Raw genomic sequence first — 19,900 nt, 5'->3', positions numbered from 1 at the left:
CCAAAGTCATCCAGTTGATTTTTCATGCTTTATCTAACTTTAAATCACAGTTTACAGCTCTGGGCATCACACACTAAGGGGCCACTCAACATTGTCCACAATAGTCATGTTACCTTGATGACCTAAAACCAAAGTGGACATAAACATGTCCAGATTTCCACAGTAGTAGTAATTTATAACTACCAAATAAATGCTTGAGAAGCTTAGTTGCATAACTAAATTAATCCATAATGTAAATAAGTCCTTTCTGGAAATTTCCTCTAACTAAAATGGATATCACTGAATCTCACCTATAACCCCAAGAAACTGATAAGGCAGGAGAATATTTCAGTTGCCTACTACAGTCTAAAGATTGTTTCTGTACATAGTATCAGTTTAGGGCAGTTTAGGCTGATTTGGAGGGGAGGGTTGCAAGAATCTTTTTCGAGTTGAGAAGAACATTAGTGTGGTACTACTCAACTGGATCTGAAGTAGTATAGTTTGCTTTGAGAAATCACCAACCTCTTTTTCTTGCACATTTATATTAGGCCTGACAGGCCTTGTGGAGAGATTTTAGTAATACTGTCATATTTTAACCCAGCATGTTTATCCTCTTTTTGACTGCCATTCTCTTATCCAGAAGCCTGCCAGCATGTTTCTCTCTCCTGTTCCTCTTGTCTATCACCATTTTACCTCAGTCATTACAACTATGGCAATGTTATATTTGCCTTCACTGCTTCTGTCTCAGAGGAGGAAAACTGGAAAAAAAATTACTCTAAAGTTAAATCAGGAATATCTGAAACAACAAAACCCTTGGTCTTTGTTATACAGTAAATTTTCTTCTGTAAGAAAGATAAATGCTACCAAAGAAGTACTTAACACTTCTGGTGAGAGAGGAAAATAATCACCTTGGCTTTAAATCTTTTAAAGCCACTTTCAGTGGGTAGAGAAGGGGTTACGCGTGATCAGTTTTGTGCATGTATAGATGTGAATTTCCCAACATGTGCACCTCTTTTCCCTGAACACAGCATCAACATGGGGTCATCTGAAAATGTTTGTGATTTCATTTGCCTAGTGAATCACTGCAGCTCCTCTTCAAGGCAGAGCCCATGCTGTGTCTGCATCCATCAAATACATTCCGCTTTAAAGTCACTGTCACTAAGAATATATATAGAGAAGGTCTCCCCCTATGGTTTGTTTGAAATTTATTATTTATTTTTCTTTTTCAAGTTTCCCCATTACTTTTTATCTTTTTTACTTTGAAGATGTGGGTTAAAATGCTTGAGTTTGACTAATTTGTTCGACTTCACCTATTTGCTTAATGCATCAGGTTAACAGCTTAAACTTTCACTACAGCTTTTTTACGGGTTGGTTGTTAAAGTTGAGAAGTCAGGAATTTATTTATCCAGGTTTTGCAATGTTATAGCAGTAAATATACATGTAAAAGAAATGTATTTCATCCTAGGGGTGAAACTTAAGCACCTTATATAGAATGACTTAACTATTATAGGTATTTTCAAAGTGTCCTCTCTTCTGGATTTCTGATGAAATTCTGGATTTTCTGACATGAAAAAAGCTCATGTCTACTGAGACTGGATGTTGGAGAACTGGTTGATGAGCTATTTTTGTCCCTGCTCGGACAACAATCTTATTAACTGCAAAATTGAATGGTATGTACTTGTTCATTGCAATGTGAGGCTACCAATAAGTTCGGGTCTTCTCATCTAAGCACTTGCTTGTGTTTTTGCAGTCTGATGGTTAGCTTCCTCCCCATCTGTCCTACATAGTCACAAGGGTAATCCATTTAGAGAATCTGGTAAATTATATTAGATGTTTCTGCCATTTCTAAGTGGTTTTTGTATTTGCCTTCATTCATATTTCAATATTGTCCATACAGGGCAATAATCAGTAATTGCAAGCTTTTTTCCTTCGGCCTAAGATGCTTTTTTTTTTCTTTTTGGAAATTGCAGACACTGAATGTCACATTTTTGCAAGCAAACTTCAAGTTCTGAGTCTCTAGTTCCTCTTTGTTTTCATTCTGGCTACAGCCTTTTTATATACAAAGACAAATGAACCCATTTGCAGCAGCCCTTTCTTTCTGCTGCATCACAGGTAAAGAAAAAAAATGTCCTTCCCACTAAAATAATGGAATCTCTCATCTCCAGTCTTCTTATTCTCCATATCAGCAGCATTTTGGCATAGATGTTATTTGGTTTATTTGTTATATTAAGTGCTCAATTTAATTTTTCCAGTGCACAATTTGGAAAAGTACACTTTGTTTATCCAATGAAATTCTCAGCAATACAAATGGATGTTATGAAATGTCCAAATACATTAGAAAAAACTACAGTTTGCCATTATATTTCCATCTTTAAATGAATAAAATATTCCTTATGCAAGAATAGAAGGGTTATTTTATTGTATTGCAATACAATATAAAGAATGTGCTCTCCAGTGTGCAAACAAGTCCAGTCAATTTACATTTCAATAAAAGTAAAACCAATTCATATTTTCCAAATCCATGCATGAACTGGAATACATTTTTCTTCAATATTTGCACTTCTCAGATTTTTGTAGTATGATTCCCTGAACAAAAAAAGGGAGAAATTGGTATGCTAGTCAGAATTAGGGAGAAAACTGTCTTCCTATTACAGAAAACTGCTCATAAAATGTGTTTTAGCAAGCTTGTGCACGAAACTGTACATTCAGGACAAATTTCATGCATTGTGATGCAGCTGCATTCTTTTTTCTTTTTAGGTTCAGTGGATGACGACTTGAGCTTGACAAAGGAAGAGATATAATATAGAAAGCTGAAAGTGACAAATTAGTTTTAAATGGAAAGAATCTTTGGATGTGGTGAATCTTGAAACATTCTGCTTCCCAATATAGAGCACAAAATAAAATGGTACGAATACAAATTCAATATATGTCAGTCATTCACACCCCTGTTTTAACTGCTGATTATTGCCATTATACTGTAACCATACTATTCTGCATCAGATACGAAGAGATTAAATAAACATTGCTCAAAATGAGGTACTCAAAGTAAAGTGCTGGAAATGTTTGCTGAATTTTCCTCATGCTGCAAATGAGACTAACAGACTAATTAAAAATGCATGGGGAACAAAGACGCACAGAGACAGACAGACATGCACACAAAACTCATTTAAAATTCTACATTATCAAAAGAAGATAATGACAGATAAAAAAGTAGGAAGAAATATTATTTCTTTAATGTTTAAGACAGAATAGGCAACTGAGGTCAGGAGGCCAAGTAGTTTACTTCAGCCCCTTCTCCTGATAGGTCAGATGAAGTACACAGAGAGAAATCCTGCTTCTTGAAACCTTTATTTTGGAATGAGAAGCCCTCACATCCTATCTGCTCTTCCAGATGGAAATTCATTAGCACTCTTTTCCCTCCCTATTAAGAGGGAAAGTAAAAAGTAGAGTGTCAGGGTTCCAAATAGCATCCTCAATGTTAGGAATATAATCTAACGGTTGGGTTGGCAATATATAAATCATGTAACAATGCTATACCTGTTTCTTTAAATCATACTATAAAATGTGATTGGTTGCTATTTTCTCAATCGCCATAGGAGGGAGCCACAATGACTGTTAGCTCTCTGTTTGTTGGATGCTGGGTTGATCTGATCTGATTGTTTTGGAAGCTGGCTGTTAGAAAGTGCCATGAGCTATTGTAAGTTTTGCAACTGCTAGCAAACTTTGAGTACCGGACTGTTTATATGATTATGGACTATGTTATTTGGATTATCCCTTAACTGAAAGACATTGATGACTGATTGTCTTATCCGTGTATGACTTGGTCTGTTTGATGGACTCTGATACTTCTATTTCCACAAAAGTAAAAGCCTATTTAAACTGCAGTGTCTCTGTATGCTGGTTTGTGTGTTCTCCAACACAACTCTCACAATGCTTCTCTGAACGCACTCGCTCTCCCAACCGGGAGCTTACCTAACACTCAATATATTGTGGTATAGGGCCTCAAGCCTGCCACATTTTCAAACTGTTGCAGGCTTGAGGCCCTATACCACGATGGCTGAAGTGGCCAAAATTCTGCAGAAATGCCATTAAGAATGATTTAATTTGATGCAACTGCATTCTTCTTTTCCCATTTGTAGGGAAAGGACAAGTCTGGACATAGAAGGCAAGTAGAATTTTAGAGCAGAGACTAGGAGTCTTGAGGGCTGGAACAGGACACACATGAGCAAGATATTTCCCATCTTTGTTTTAAGATCTCCTTGAGTTGAGATTGCATTCAAATAAGCAACATAAATTTTTCGACAACTTATTTCTTCAGGGCACTGTCACTTACTGCAATAGAGCTGGCTTTTTTGTAACTAGTTAAATCATCTTGAATTTCTTGACCAATATCATGTTAAAAATATAATGCAATTAACAATACTTTTATGCTTTGTTTGCCTTAAAAATTTACGGAAGATTCTTTAGATCATTTCAAACTTTATAACTTGCTAAGAAGATTTGCCTCTTTGCTAGCATGTGGTTCTCTCTCTCCCCCTATTATTGGCAAGAAGGAATGAATCTATTCCTGAAAATAATTGAAAAGGGACTGCTGTGGTAATTAAGGTTACAATCATACTTAACTGATAAAAAGATTGAGAAAGGTTGCTTTCTAACACTTTTATTAACAGTGACATTAGAAAATCACTGTTGGAATTTTCTGAGTAATGGAGCAATATGTACATTGCTTGAGATCCCTACTCAGGGTAACTGCTTCTATGCTGCATTTCTGTGCACCTACTGTATGCAGAGAAAAGTGAGACAATAGTGGCAAAGGAATGCAAGAATCCTTAGCACAGGGGTGTCAAACTCGATTTCATTGAGAGCTGCATCGGGATTGTGTTTGACTCTGGGGGCATGGTGAGTGTGGCCAGGGTGAGTATGGCCAGCTCGACGTCACTTGTGTTGGGGGTGCCTGAGGTGGCCTGAGCGCCCTGCCAGAGAAAATAGGCTCCTGAGTTCCGTTTTTGGCTGCAACGGCCTCCTGCAACCCTCTGCCAGTAAAAATGGAGTTCAGGCGGGCTGCCTACAGCCCTCCCGAGTTCCATTTTTGATGGCAGAGGCACCGCGGGCCGGACCTTTGCTGCTTCCTGGGCAACCCCACAGGCCAGATCTAAGCACCCCACAGGCCAGATCTGGTCCCCGAGCCTTGAGTTTGACATCCCTGCCTTAGCAGATGGAATAAACATTAAGAGGTATCAATTTACTTTATTATATTTATATATGTTTAGTCAAAATTAACTTTAAGCAGCATATAGTTTTAGAGGCTGTTTGTTTCTTTTAAAGGTTAGCCTATTTCTAAGGCTTATGTTATTATGTTTATGCATTTCTTGCAAGAAACTATTTTGTTCATTTTCAGCAATGGTAGTTACACATCTTGGGCTGCAAAAAAAAAAAGATAAAAAGGAAGTAGAGATTTGCCAACTCTAAGTTATCAGATATTCCTCTCCAGACAAAAATCTACCCATCCCTGCTGTTAGTGGAGGAGAGCAAAGGCAACAGAACTGAAAATTTGGCAATTACACCTTGAGAACTCTACTTCTAATTCTTCTGCCATTCTATAATATTTATGAACTGTGTCTTTTGTGTACAGTTGGGATTCCTCTGGAATTTAACTTTTAATTTAATATTCCATTGCCTGGAGCACCCCTCCTCCTCCTCCTTTAAAAAAATACTTTCAGGATCTCTGTGGATTGACAGTGTGTTTTTTAATCAACAGAAATAACATAACTTAGTTCAATTTTCCACATGTAGATCCTTTGGAGTTCTGTTCCTTCAAGTGCTGGAAAAATTGTGTAAGAGAGGTGAGATGGGGATTGTTTGTACAATCTGGGGAGAATTTTAGCTAAGTAATACCCAATATTCAACTATTTAAAGGCTTGTTTAAAAAGTGATAGATATAAACATTTCAAAATAACTCATTAAGAGGGAACCTTGTTGCATTGTGCATTCACAATGCACTCTGAGAAAGCTGCTTTCTATTTAGCCACTTCCACCAAATGCAGATGGTTGCTTAAGGTGGTGCTGGTGATGGGGGGATGGGACAGTATATTTGCCGATGATCTGCAGAATGAGAATAAGGCTGTCGGCAGATGGCTTCGAAATATTATTCTGAAATATCTTATCCTGACAAATAACAACAGTATGTATAATTAGCACTCTGCAGATGGCAGGCTGAATGATTCTCTTCAATCTTAACACGCTTCTTTTCCTTACTGATAAAATAGATATTTTTAAAAGATACGTTTTAAAATGCACCCAGCAGCAATTCCAATAGGGAAGTGTCTGCTTTATGCCTAGTGGCAATCCAGTTGAGGATTAAAAGATTTTGTGGGCTGGAGCTCATAATAGAGACAGGATGAAATAGGAAATAGCACAAAGCAAATGGGAGCGGTAGGAAGAGAATACAAGATAAACTAATTAGAAGTTTACCAAAAGTTGGCCAGTAAAGAATTTTTTTTCTAACACCAATTTGTAATGTGCATTATCCTTAGGATGAGACCCTTAAAATATGAACTGTTTAATTATGAAAATGAAGTATTTAAGGAAATCTGGGTTACATTTTTTTCAGCGCCAGGTCAATAAATTTTCATTTTCCTCTGGTTGATTCAGAGTTTTATGGTGTATTTTACTGTTTGAATTTCTTGTACTTTTATATTGCATTTAACATAATCAATTGTTGATGTTTTGCCCTTGTCCGTGTTTGAATTATGACCAATGTAGAAATTATTAAAACACATGAATGGATAAATAAATATTGCTACCATGTCTTGTATTAGCAGATTTCTCATCCCTGGTTGTGTCAAATGCCCTTTTAAAACCATCTAGGCTGGAAGTAATTCCTTTTCTGCAGTTTGTGTTTCCAGATTTGTATCCCTTCCTCTCCCCCCTTTGTCTGTCCTTTGTCAATCATAATTGGAGTGTTTTAGTCTTAAGAGAAAGAGAACAATATTCTTGCATCATTCCCACCCCTCTCCCCCATACTGCCACAACAACTCTTACCATGTCTTCCACTCCCCATCAGATTTAATCCTGGTATCCTTTCTGCATAGTGGTGGTATTTCAGGCCCCTATAGTGTTTGCTTCCCAACTGTGTTTTTCAATTATTCCATAACCTTCTTGAGTCGAAGCAAAAGGAATTACATGCAATATTCCAAATGTAACTTTCTGATTTGAGGAGACACTCAGAAGTTTGTTTACTCTTGAAGATTGTAAATGCAATTGTAAAAATATTCCTGCTTTGGAAAGTGTTTTACTACAAGCAAAGCATCCCTATGAAGTGTTACTGTAGTTACATCGTCTGGACATCTTGGTGAAGCTGCTTTGCAGGCTTTTCTTATCAGCTGTATGTGTGTAAATACCCATCAATAAGCATACACTTCTGCTTGGATGGTTAGTGATGTGAAACATCTGTGCATACACACAATGAGGCAGGCAACTGGGGAAAAACCAAAGTCACCATGCCAAAATTTCAAGAGAACTTGACAGCTTCAAGAAGGGGTGCTTCATATACTCTAATATGTTCTGTGAAATACCTCTTTGGATTGCATTACACCGCTCTATTATGCAAAAGGGAAATAGCTGGAACATGGTTTTTAAAGGTAAAGGTAAAGGTTCCCCTTGCATCTATGTGCTAGCCATTCCTGACTCTAGGGGACAGTGCTCATCTCCATTTTAAAACTGAAGAGCCAGTGCTATCCAAAGACGTCTCCGTGGTCATGTCGCTGGTATGACTAAATGCTCATGGTGCATGGAATGCTGTTACCTTCCCATCAAAGGTAGTCCCTATTTTTCTACTTGCATTTTTACATGCTTTCGAACTGCTAGGTTGGCAGAAACTGGGACAAGTAACGGGAGCTCACTCCGTTATGCGGCACTAGGGATTTGAACTGCTGAACTGCTGACCTTTCTGATCGGCAAGCTCAATAGCAATAGCAATAGCAGTTAGACTTATATACCGCTTCACAGGGCTTTCAGCCCTCTCTAAGTGGTTTACAGAGTCAGCATATTGCCCCCAACAATCCAGGTCCTCATTTTACCTATCTCGGAAGGATGGAAGGCTGAGTCAACCCTGAGCCGGTGACATTTGAACAGCTGAACTGCAGTCAGCTGAAGTAGCCTGCAGTGCTGCATTTAACCACTGCACCACCTCGGCTCAGCGTCTTAGCCATTGCGTCCCTTTAAAAAGTTAATAATAGTCTATTTAAAAGTTGCTCAATTGTGAGATGAACAGCATATAAATTTAATAATTTAACACCGATCTAATCCCATTTATTTAGGATCACTGCATTTTATTCTAATAAAAAGTGAATTCAAGCAACTGATGATAAATGTTAATAAAATTGATATAGTGTGCATTATGTATGCATTTCCAGTTGTTTTGGAGGAGACGGTCATGGTAGATGGGTACCAGTGGCTGTTGGTTACCTTGAGGCTTGGCCAAGGAACACAGATCCCTGACTCATGGATGTGCTCAGTGAACACACACAGTCCTCATGGACAACCCCTTGTAAAACAGCCTTTTCCAGGTCAAATCCTATAGAACAGTGTTTTATAATCCGTGATATCAGCAAGAGAGGCAAAAATACTTTCCAGGAGAGGCAGTTCTTTTCAGCTATTTAACATCAACTGAGTAAGTTTTGATAATAACTAATGTACATTGATGCATGAGTCAAGCCTTGCCTTTTTAAAAATGCCTTTCTATTCCTATCTGGAAAAAAATATGAGTCTCTTCTATATACACCAGATGGTAGCAGCTTGTGAAGTTAAATTTATTTACATATACAAATTGTCAGTTGCAGTACCTTTAGATATAAGGTTGTAGAAGACAAAAATCAAAAGATTTAGGGATATTAATCTAAACTGTGCAAATAAAAAGATAAACACAATAAATGAGTTGAAGCTGATTTCATAATACGTTACTGAATACGTTTTGATTTCTCATGTTTGATTCACATTCCTCAACAAAACACTCTTTTTACAGTGTTACTTAAAAAAAAACACATGCCTTTTAAAATGAATCAGTTGACTGGCAGGTTGTGAAACTCAGTTAATACAATGAAAGGGTCCTTATCACCCTCTTGTATAGGGATCAAGAGGCTTCTACCTAGGCCCTCCATCTCAGCATGGTAACAGTGAGGTGGGCAAGAGGAGGGTTGTGGAAGTCAACTAACACAATATTCTGCTTTGTTGTAATAGGATAGAGCAGTGATGGTTAACCTTATTCTCCTCGCGTGCTGAAATCGCATGCATATGTGCCCACACCCCAGTGGTGGGTTTCAAAATTTTTTGGAACCTACTCTGTGGATGTGGCCTGCTTTGTGGGAGTTGCTTGCCAGTCATGTGACCAGGTGGGAGTGGCTTGCCAGCCATGTGACTGGGTGGGAGTGGCTTGTCAGTCATGTGATTGGGTGGGAGTGGCCAAGACTATGTCATTGAATTCTTTGCCCCAATGGATGAACTACAATAAGATTAAAATAAGTACAAAAACAATAAAAGAGCTACTTACAGAAGGAAGATGACTGTCCTTGCCAGTCTTCAGTATCACTGATTCCAATGAATGGACTGCACAGAGAAGAGACACAGAAATGAACTCTTTCATTGCCATCATTGGGATGAAACCAGCACTCAAAACAATAAAGACAGCTACTTACAGAGGGAAAATTACTGCCTTGTTGGTCTTCTGCACCACCACCTCAACACCTTGCTTCAATAACCTGCACAAAGGAGAGACACAGAAAGCAAGACTTTAATTGCATGCACTGCATTAGGATGAAACAAGCACAAAAATAATAGAAAAGGAAAATTACTGTCCTTTTTTGCGTCTTCTGCACCACCACCTCACCACCTTGCTCCAATAACCTGCACAAAGGAGAGACACGGAAAGCAAGACTTTACTATCTCAAAGAAGAACTCAGCACAGAGCACATCCAGCAATAAAGACAGCTACTTACAGAGGAAGGTTTACTGGTTTGCAGGTCTTCTGCACACCACTTAGGTGGGTTCAAGTAGCTATTCAGAAGTTAGTGGCTAGAAGCAATGGTAAAGCAAGATATGGAATTAAAACCAGAAATATTTTGTTGGCTATTTGAAAGGGAGTACAATATATATTTAATTTTACACATTAAAAGCAGCTGCTGGAATTGTGTTTGCACAACAGTGGAAAAACAGAGATATAAAAATGAATAAATATTACAATGTGCAGGAATAAATAAATTGACAGTTAAAATCAAGAAGTCTTTGAATACTTTTTCACATGGAATTTGTTTTAGCAATTGCTAACAGAAACAGAAATTAGAAATCCAAATGTATGAAAGAAAACACAATTATGTAAGGAAAGATCACTAAAATGTATAAGGAAATGTTACTAGATCATTATTAATGTGTAGATAACTGCGGGACATTACACACCCACACCCACACAAACTATGACAGTGCCAGGAAAACACCAAAAAATAAGAATCCCGCCCCCAAAGACTGCAAATGAAACCAGTTTTTTCCCTAACCCTAAGGACAGGAAAGACAAAGCCACTGGAATAAAAACCATCAAGGCATTGTGGGAAATTATAAAGGACAGTACCAGGAAGCTCACAGAACCAGCAACCACCTCAGAATTAACTAAACAACGAGGGTGAAACACATGAAATCTGACAAAGCTGCCTTGCACCAACATGGCCTGCCCATAGAAAAGCAGCCACTTTGAGACACATAAACCTGGTCTGAACATTTAAAAGCAACATATTGCATCACAAAGAAAACATTTGCAAAAAGAATAACATTTTTTGTAGTAAATATATTTTATAAACAATTAAAAAATAAAAATTCTCTCAAATAATTTAAAAAAAGATATTCTATAAATAAAAAAATCCTTAAAAACCATTAAGTATTCCACCAGCAATAATTTATACTGTAACCATTTTAAGGTATTGTACCAGCAATAGTATACTGTAACCATTTTTACCATTTTATAATAATTTTTACTGTAACCATTTCAAACTATTCCACACACAATAATTTAAAATGAAACCATTAAAATATGCCATACACAATAAATTACAATAAAATGATTTAAAACAATTCTATACACAATACATTTCAAAGTATTGAGTATAGAATTTTTAAAAATGGTTTATTTTAATTTATTTTGGATAGAATCTTTTTTAAATAGTCTAAGACAATTTAAAAAAAGAATCCACACACAATATATTGAAGTAAACCATTTTAAAATATTCTATACTCAATACTTTTAAGTAAAACTATTTTAAAAAATTCTATGCACAATAAATAAAATATTATTTTAAAATACATTAAAAAATAAAAGAAAAAAAATGGGTCACTTACCAGCAGGCAGAATCAGCATCTCTCTGATGCAATGGATGCGATGCGATGGATGGATGCAGCAGGGAGCAGGCAGGCAGTGAGGCAGCAGGACAGGTAAGACTGGAGGGACAAGGGTTGTCACTAAGAACGGCGCCTGACAGGTTTTGCTGTTCAGGCGAGCGGGGACGAGGGGCTTTCGGCTGTGTGGTGTACATGCCTTCCTTTGTGAAAACTAGGTCACTGCCACTGCCGCCTATCTGCTTTTGTGGCATACACCAGCTTGCAGTTTTTGCAAGCTGGCGTAAGCTAGCCTCCTGCCACCCTTGCACTTAGCTGCTTACATGAGGGAAGCAGCGAGCTGCTGGAAGGTGAAGCAAAGGGAGGAACTATCAGCAAGGTATCAGCTCGGTAACGAGAAAGAGAGGAATGTTGGCCGTTGGCGCCACATTTTTAAATGGGTCGCCTCCAGCCTGCTCACTGATTGGGTGGACTCCAGCCAATCAGTGAGCGGCAGGCTGGGCTAGACTAGTTTAGGGCGGACGGGCAGGGGAGCAAGCATGCTGCGATGGGTAAGCGAGTGCTCTGGAAGTTACTTCCGGGTCCACCAGTTGAACCTCCTCTCACCGGATCGGTAAAATTCACCAACCGGTTTGCCTGATCTGGTGCGAACCGACAGAAACCCACCATTGCCGCACTCATAATGCAATGTGCCCCGCATCCCTGCGCAAGTGTACATGACCTCCTGTGTACCCCCACTCCCCACACATGCACATGACCCCTCATACATGCACATGACCCCGCACACCCTGCTTTGGGGCTAGCAGGCCTCCCTGAAGCCTCCTGGGACAAAAAGTGGAGTGGGGTGAGCCACCCTCCCATATTTTCCCCACCCCCTGTGCATGTGCTCATGACCCCCACTCCCACACATGCATGTGCATATGCAATCCCCATGCATGCACATGCATCTCCTGCATACGTAGCAGAGGCTGGAAAATCAGCTGGCCGGTGAGCGGCACATGCGAATGCGTGGTGGAGCTGAGCTGGGCAACGGCTTGCGTGGCCACAGAGAGGGCTCCATATGCCACCTGTGGCACATGTGCCAAACATTTACCATCACAGGGATAGAGCATAGAACATAGAAAAATAAGTTTGGAAGAGACCTTGGACATCTTCTATCCAAACCCCTGCTCTATACCTATACCATATTCCTATACCATTTTGGACAAATAGCTGTCCAGTCTATTTTTAAAAACTTCCAGTATGGAGCACCCACAATTTCTGGAGGCAACCTATTCCACTGATTAATTTTTTTCACTGTCAGGAAATTTCTCCTTAGTTGTAGGTTGGCTCTCACTTTAATGATCTCCACCCATTACTTCTTGTCCTTTTCCCAGGTGCTGTGGAGAATAAGCAGATTTGCTCTTCTTTATGACAGCTCCTCAAGCACTGGAAGACTGCTATAATATCATTCCTAGTCCTTTTCTTTATTAGTATAGATAATTTGTTCATCATATAGTTCAGCCTCCAGATCTCTTAACATCTTTGTTGCTCTTCTCTGCACTCTTACTAAGGTTGCAACATATTTTTTGCGTTATGGTGACCAGAATTGGCTGCAGTATTCCCAGTGTGGTTTCATGAATGCAGTATAAAGCAGTACTGTCACTTTGTGTGATCTTGAAATTATCCATCTGTGAATGCAACCTAGGGACTGCATTAATTTTTTTGGCAGCTACAGCACACTGCTGATTGATACTTTAGAGATGGTCTACTAGGACCACCTAGATCTCTTAGTGTTGCTACTATTGAACCATGTATCATTTATTCTATATTTGTGCATTTGGTTTTTCTTGCCTAACTTTGTTGATACGATCCAGTGTTCAAGAATCTTGAATCTATCTTCTAAGGTGTTAGCTATTCATCACAGGGTGGGTTGTTGCCAGCATTACTGCTGGTTCATCATGCAAATTTTCTTTTACTGTTGCACATTTGCACCTAAAAAGTTATGCACATACGCAAAATGTTAAAAAAAGAAAAAATACATTTAGTCAATGAAAATTGTTCTGCACATGCACAGAACCGAAAATCAAGATGGTGCCACTGAAGGGGGTGGGGGGGGGTGGGTGGCAGGCCTGGGTCGCTGCTGGTTCCAGCAACCCAGGACACCAAGTTACTACCAGTTTGGTCAAACTGATCCAAACGGGTAGGAACACACTTCATCCTAGCTTTAATATCATTTATGAAGATGTCAAAGAGTATCAAGACAGAATGTTGAGATACCCCACTGCATTCTCTCCATGTAGATATAGTTGCAATGTAGATGTAGAATATCCAAGACCATTCCTACGCAGTGGGTCTGCGTACCTGAGAGACCGCCTCCTGCCAATTACCTCCCTGCGACCAATAAGATCACATAGATTAGGCCTTCTCCGAGCTCCATCTGCCAGTCAATGCCAACTGGCAACTACACGGAGGAGAGCCTTTTCAGTAGTAGCTCCGACCCTTTGGAACGATCTCCCCGTGGAGATCCGTACCCTCACCACCGTCCAGACCTTCCGCACAGCCCTTAAGACCTGGCTAGCCCGTCAGGCCTGGGGACAAAGATAACTGCCCCCACCCGAATGATGAATGAATGTTGTTACTATTTTACTTCTATGTATTGTTGTGTCTATTGTCTGTATACCCCCCCCCCTTTATTTTATGTAAGCCGCCCTGAGTCCCCTCAGGGAAAAGGGCGGCCTATAAGCATCAATAAATACAAATACAAATAATTCCCATTAACATTGACAGGGCAAGCCACTAGATATAGTTCCATTGAGGATTACCATTGAATGTGGTTAATCAGCCAGTTGTAAATCCATCTGGTGGTGTATTGTCTATCCCACATTGCTGTATCTTACCAAGAAGTAGGCTGAGTTTACTTTGTCAAGAACGTTACTGAAATCAAAATAAACTACGGTATGTTCACCATTTCCCTTATCCATTAATTTAGTCACTTTGTTAAAGAGCATTTTATTTTTTTCTACAGGGACATAGCCAAAGGTTTGGAGTAGTACATAGATAGCAGGAATTAGTCCCACTGAATTCTGTCAAGGTACAATTATACATTTTGGTAAAATAATCATTAATATTTCCTATATACTTTGAGTTACAGAAGGTTGTAGCACTTGGCCAAGCTTGACATCTGGGGAAGAAAGCAGTGCCAAACTGTTTTCATATTGTTGCCAAGTGTACTGCTTAATGACCACAATACAATTAAATAAGTAAATATTGTTGCCAAGGAACTTCAATGATATGTCCATGTCAATCATGCATTGACAGATATTTCATTTATGAAGTATGTACATTAAAGGCACATTAAAGAAGTGTAACTTCAAATAGAAATAGGTATCTGTATCTGTATCTCTATCTTTCTATCTGCTTTGATTGTTTCTGGGAATATATAGGTTTCTCTTTAGTTCCTCCTAAATTTTGGCTGGATTGCCCACATGCTAAACCTAGGACAAGGAAACACAAGTACTTAACTGTGATTAAACAAATAAGTTTATTATAGCTGAACCTGACAGTCTGGCTCATAGAATATGCTAAGACAATATCTGGTTTCTCAAGCCAATTTTCTCCTCTGCTCACATTGCACAACAGCAATGGAGTTAGCAAGCTTTGAAAGAACTGGCCGTTTTATGGGCAATAGTGAATTTGGGCAGAAGCAATAATTAAATGAAGTTATCTGCAATTTGCTAATGGTGTCTCAGAAGTAAGAGCAAGTTTGAGTATTTCTGCAAGACATTTTTCCCCTCTGCCTAAATAAGTGTAAAAATAATATAACAAGAACTTAGTGACTTGAAACTCAGGAGGTAAGAAAAACAAACAAGCAAACAAAAGTAGTTCTTTTTAATACAGATATAGATATATACACATTCCTTTAGATGGCCTGGAACATTACTGAAGCCCAGCTGAGGAGCTCATTAAATTTTATGGAGACTTACTCTAAAAGACTTTGAATTTAACAATTAAAAAGACACCAGGGAAGAAGGTAATGTTCCATTTTTGGGACATTAAACCTGTTGTTTATGTTTTACTTACTGGCTTCTCTGTGATTTCCACAATTATAGCCTAAGAATGAAAAGTTTCCTACCTTGCTGAGTGAACAAATTATTTTTTAGAGGAAAAAATCTTTTCTGAAGAATGGATAACATAAAAAAAAATCCAATGTAGTATCTCTCTGTAGTTAGAATCTGCTGTCCCCTCTGTAGTCTAATCTGCTAGAACTAGAACAAAGAAGCAGTGCCAAGATTCCAGAGTAGTGTTCATCAACCTTGACAATTTGAAGATGTGTGGACCTCAAACCCCAGAATTTTCCAACAGAATTGTCCAGCACCCTGGACAAGGTCTTGGAACACATTGTTCCAAATAAATAGAACTATCATAATTCTAGCTACTGTAGTGAGCCAATAGATGTAGAGCAGGGGTGTCAAACTCGCGATCACACATCGTCATGTGATGTATCCCAATTTTTTCTCTTTTGCAAAATGGGGATAGGCGTACCAGCATGTGATACATCTGGCCTGCAGGCCATAAATTTGACACTTTGATGTAGAGGATTAGGAAAGAGAATTGAGGTTTGGAAAGGCTGAAATATTTCCAGTGTCAAGCAAGAAGTTAAAGAAGATGCATCAAACCTTCAGGTAAGTTTGGTGAACTTAACCCATCTCCTTTATCAAATAAAAAGAAACTCTGAAAATTACTCCATTTACTGGCATGATGTGACACTATTTCATCCTGTTCCCTTCCCCATAAATTGTGGTCCTTTTGATGCAAATATTACCTATTTCTACTTTAAAGAGATATTTTACCAGTCTGAGACAATATCTGTCCCCCCCCTTTTTCTTATGATGAACCTGTTTGCATTGGCAATTACTCTAGGTCCTGCATGATATCCTAGAATGTGAAAATGCTCATATCTCTGTTGCGAGTGGATTTAAGAGCTACCTTGGTTTTAATCCAGCTTTTGTTTATGATGCAAAGACCCTTTCTTGTGTTTTTGGTAAAACATACACAATTTCTAGAAGGCAGTATTTTTAATATTAAGCAAAAATCAAGAACTTGGAGGGCATAACCTCAAACAGGAGAGAAGTTCAAAAGTTAATGTTAAAAAGTATTATTTCACAGAAAGAGTTGTGGAAGTTTGGAGCCAACTTCCAGTGGAGGTAGTGGGACAAGCATCAATAACTAAAGTCAGTTACTGCTTGGGATAAACACATGTCTATCATCCAGGAGCCGTGGTGGCATAGTGGTTCAAGTGCAGTACTGCAGGCTATTTCTGCTGACTGCTGGCTGCCTGCAATTTGGCAGTTCAAACCTCACCAGGCTCAAAGTTGATTCTGCCTTCCATCCTTCCGAAGTGCGTAAAATGAGGACCCAAATTGTTGGGGGCAATATGCTGACTCTTAGAGACGGATGTAAACTGCTTAGAGACGGATGTAAAGCACTGTAAAGCAGTATATAAGTCTAAGTGCTATTGCTAAGTGCTATCCAACAAAAATATAAATGAAAATAATAATTAAAAATGAATAAAAACAATAATAAAGAAAAAAACCCTCAAAGGGCAGACTTGATAGACCACCAGGTATTTTTCTGCCATCAGTTTTCTATGTTGTTATGTTTCATTGCTTCTAACCTCTGTATTCCTGATTCTCTGTATTCTCTAATCTTTATAAATCAGTGTTCAGGTTGCTGCTCAAGGGAGATATGACAACTACAAATATATCAGTATTTAAGGTGGCCAGAGACATTTTGTTCCTGTGTAATTGGGGTAGGACTATATCTCCTGAAATATGGAGGCTGGGGCATTTAATGAATAAACAAAGACTTGTCTAGCTGGTAAAACAACTTTCAGGGCCAGTTCTCTCTTAAAGGAAGATGAAGCAGTCTAAAGTGCATTACAAGGAAAGCAATAGGGAAAAACTAGCATTTTCTTCACGTGTGCCTTAGTTGAAATAGGAATCACTTGGAATCTAATTTAGCTAACAAGCCATCTTTAGCTAGTACTGGTAGGAGCAAATTGATGTGTCCTCATTATTGTTGTAAGCCCTTACCAAATTCATATCTTTGTAAGTAAGATGGCAAAGTATTTTAAAATTTAAAAATCAGGTCGGGAAGAAAAAATATGGAAATATTTGCCAGTTTAGTTAGATGACTCTGAGTGCTGGGTTCTACAACTCTGATTTTTAATCTCTGGACATTTAGCCATGCTTGTGGTGATGAATTAAACTCTCATTTACTCTTCCATGACACATTCAGTACCTTTAATAGCTGCATGGCAGCCAAGTAGAGTATATTACTGTTACTCTGGAAGTAGTAAGTAACTCCAACTAGTTTAGGTTAAAAAAAGAAAGAAAGAAATGTGGATGAAAGCAAAATTCATGGTTCTGACTGCTCCATTCTACTGATGCTACAACACCAATTTTTTAAATTAATAATTAAAAATGCCAACTTTGGTAATGAGTAAAGTTGTATCTTTTCTAATTTATGTCTGCCTTGACTCTAGCTTTCCCTCTGATCATCTTAATGCTTTTTTTTGCAAAATGCAGCAGAGATTCCAGCATCTCTTTCCTCTGTCTCATGATTCACAGGTTTCTATTTGCTGCTGTCTAGAGCAACTTCTTAGCTGATGGAGAAACATTACAGGCAAAAGGCAAAGGTAATAGAAGAGATAACTTCCCATCTCAGGTGGCAGGCAACTGTATAAAATGGAGTAATTCTCATGGCAGGAAGGTGAACACATCAAACAATAATCCATGGCAGTATCACAGCTCTGCTTGTTGTTTAAAGTCATCCTCACAGTGATGGCCTATTTCCCCCCCTCTACCAATCTAAAGTAGCAACCTGGGAAAATAAATGGTGGCACATTATTTTCACCCACCTCATAACAATTGATGACATTTTTGGAAGAAATGCCAGAAATCACGCTGTTTTCCATGACCCTTGAATAGCTGGAAAGAAAAAGCTGGAAAGTAACTTAATATTTGGAAGTCGTAGGTCAGGAATATAGACCTCTTTCAGATTCTTCTGATTCAGCCTGGAAATGTTTTTCAGAGAGATGAGTAGTACAGGTTACACAAACATGTGTGTTGTTGTGGGCACCTAAATTGCCAGAAAATCCATGAAAAGCTTCACAGAATTCTTAATTTGTTCAGTGGCTGTTGGGCTGGTTGAATCGATGGATAGATGGATGGAGGGATGGGTGGATGGATGGATGGATGGACAGATGGACGGATGGATGGATGGATTGATGGACGGATGGATTGATGGACGGATGGATGGATGGACGGATGGATCATATGCTTCCTCCTGTGGCAGGTCTTTGAAAATAAGTAGAATGAGAAGAATGACCAGACATAGAAAATATAGTAAGAGATATTGTCTTTTGCCATTGTTTCCTCTGATACTAAACAGTTGATTTCCCATAGAATGCTGCAGGTTAAAAGTCTCAGAGGGTTCAGTCTTCAGAAGGCTGGCAGTTTTAAATTATTCATAGAAAAGCACAAAGTTAGACCAGCAAAATAGGTAAAATTACCTCTTTTAATCAAGAGCCTAAACTATATACTTTGCCAAATAACCAAAATAATTGTTATTGTCATTGATTAGATTTTGAAGCTGCTGAAACATATAACACTTGCTGGTGTATGGAAACATAATTATAAACATATATTATCCATGCTATAATAGTAACAAATATAATAAAAAACCAGCAGCATAATTACAACTATATACCATAAATATTCCCATGGCATGACATTTTGTCAACAAACACAAAAGATCCTGTGGAATAGCACTACCTTAACATTGTCAGAAGACCAATAACTAATCTAGCTTCCTAGGTAAGTTGTTCCTCTGTTCTGAGAATTCATCACAGAGAAACCTCACTCAACTTTCATCTGTCTTCAGTCCCTCTGATTTCATGGTAATGGTGAGTTACAAGCAATTTTTTCTTGAGATGTTATTATTGAGCAAATCAATTGTACTTGAAACAATTATGCTGAGCAGACTTTGGCATCAAATCCCATATGGATTTATAGGTCAAAAACAGTACTTTTAAATTGCATCTGGTACCCTACTAACAGTTAGTGCCAGGTTTTCAGCACATATGTAATCTGCTGATGGCATCTAAGTTCTAGTTAAATACAAGCTGCTGCATTTTGAATGAGTGGCAGTTTGTGAATGGTCCTTAATACAGTTCTACCTTGCAGTCTTCCAATCAAGAGGTGACAATGGTATGATTTACTGTCACAATGTATTTCTGATTCAGTTGGACTGCAACTGCAACTGTCAAAAACAGATCATGCCAAACAAATCTTATTTCATTCTTTGACAAAATGACTAATAGCAATAGCAATAACTCTTAGACTAATACACTGTTTCATAGTGCTTTATAGTCCTCTTGATTTTTTTACCTTAGAAGAGGGAACCATCGTTTTCATGAAGTCTCAAGACATTGGTTTTCTCAGACCAGCATTCTTCCCCATTCTCTTGCAGAATTAAGAATTAATGATAGTTCTGGAGGGGA

The sequence above is a fragment of the Thamnophis elegans genome, chromosome 4 (genome assembly GCF_009769535.1).
Source record: "Thamnophis elegans isolate rThaEle1 chromosome 4, rThaEle1.pri, whole genome shotgun sequence".
Classification (NCBI taxonomy): Eukaryota; Metazoa; Chordata; class Lepidosauria; order Squamata; family Colubridae; genus Thamnophis; species Thamnophis elegans.
The sequence above is the reverse complement of the archived record's forward strand: the minus strand, read 5'-3'. Positions refer to the sequence as shown.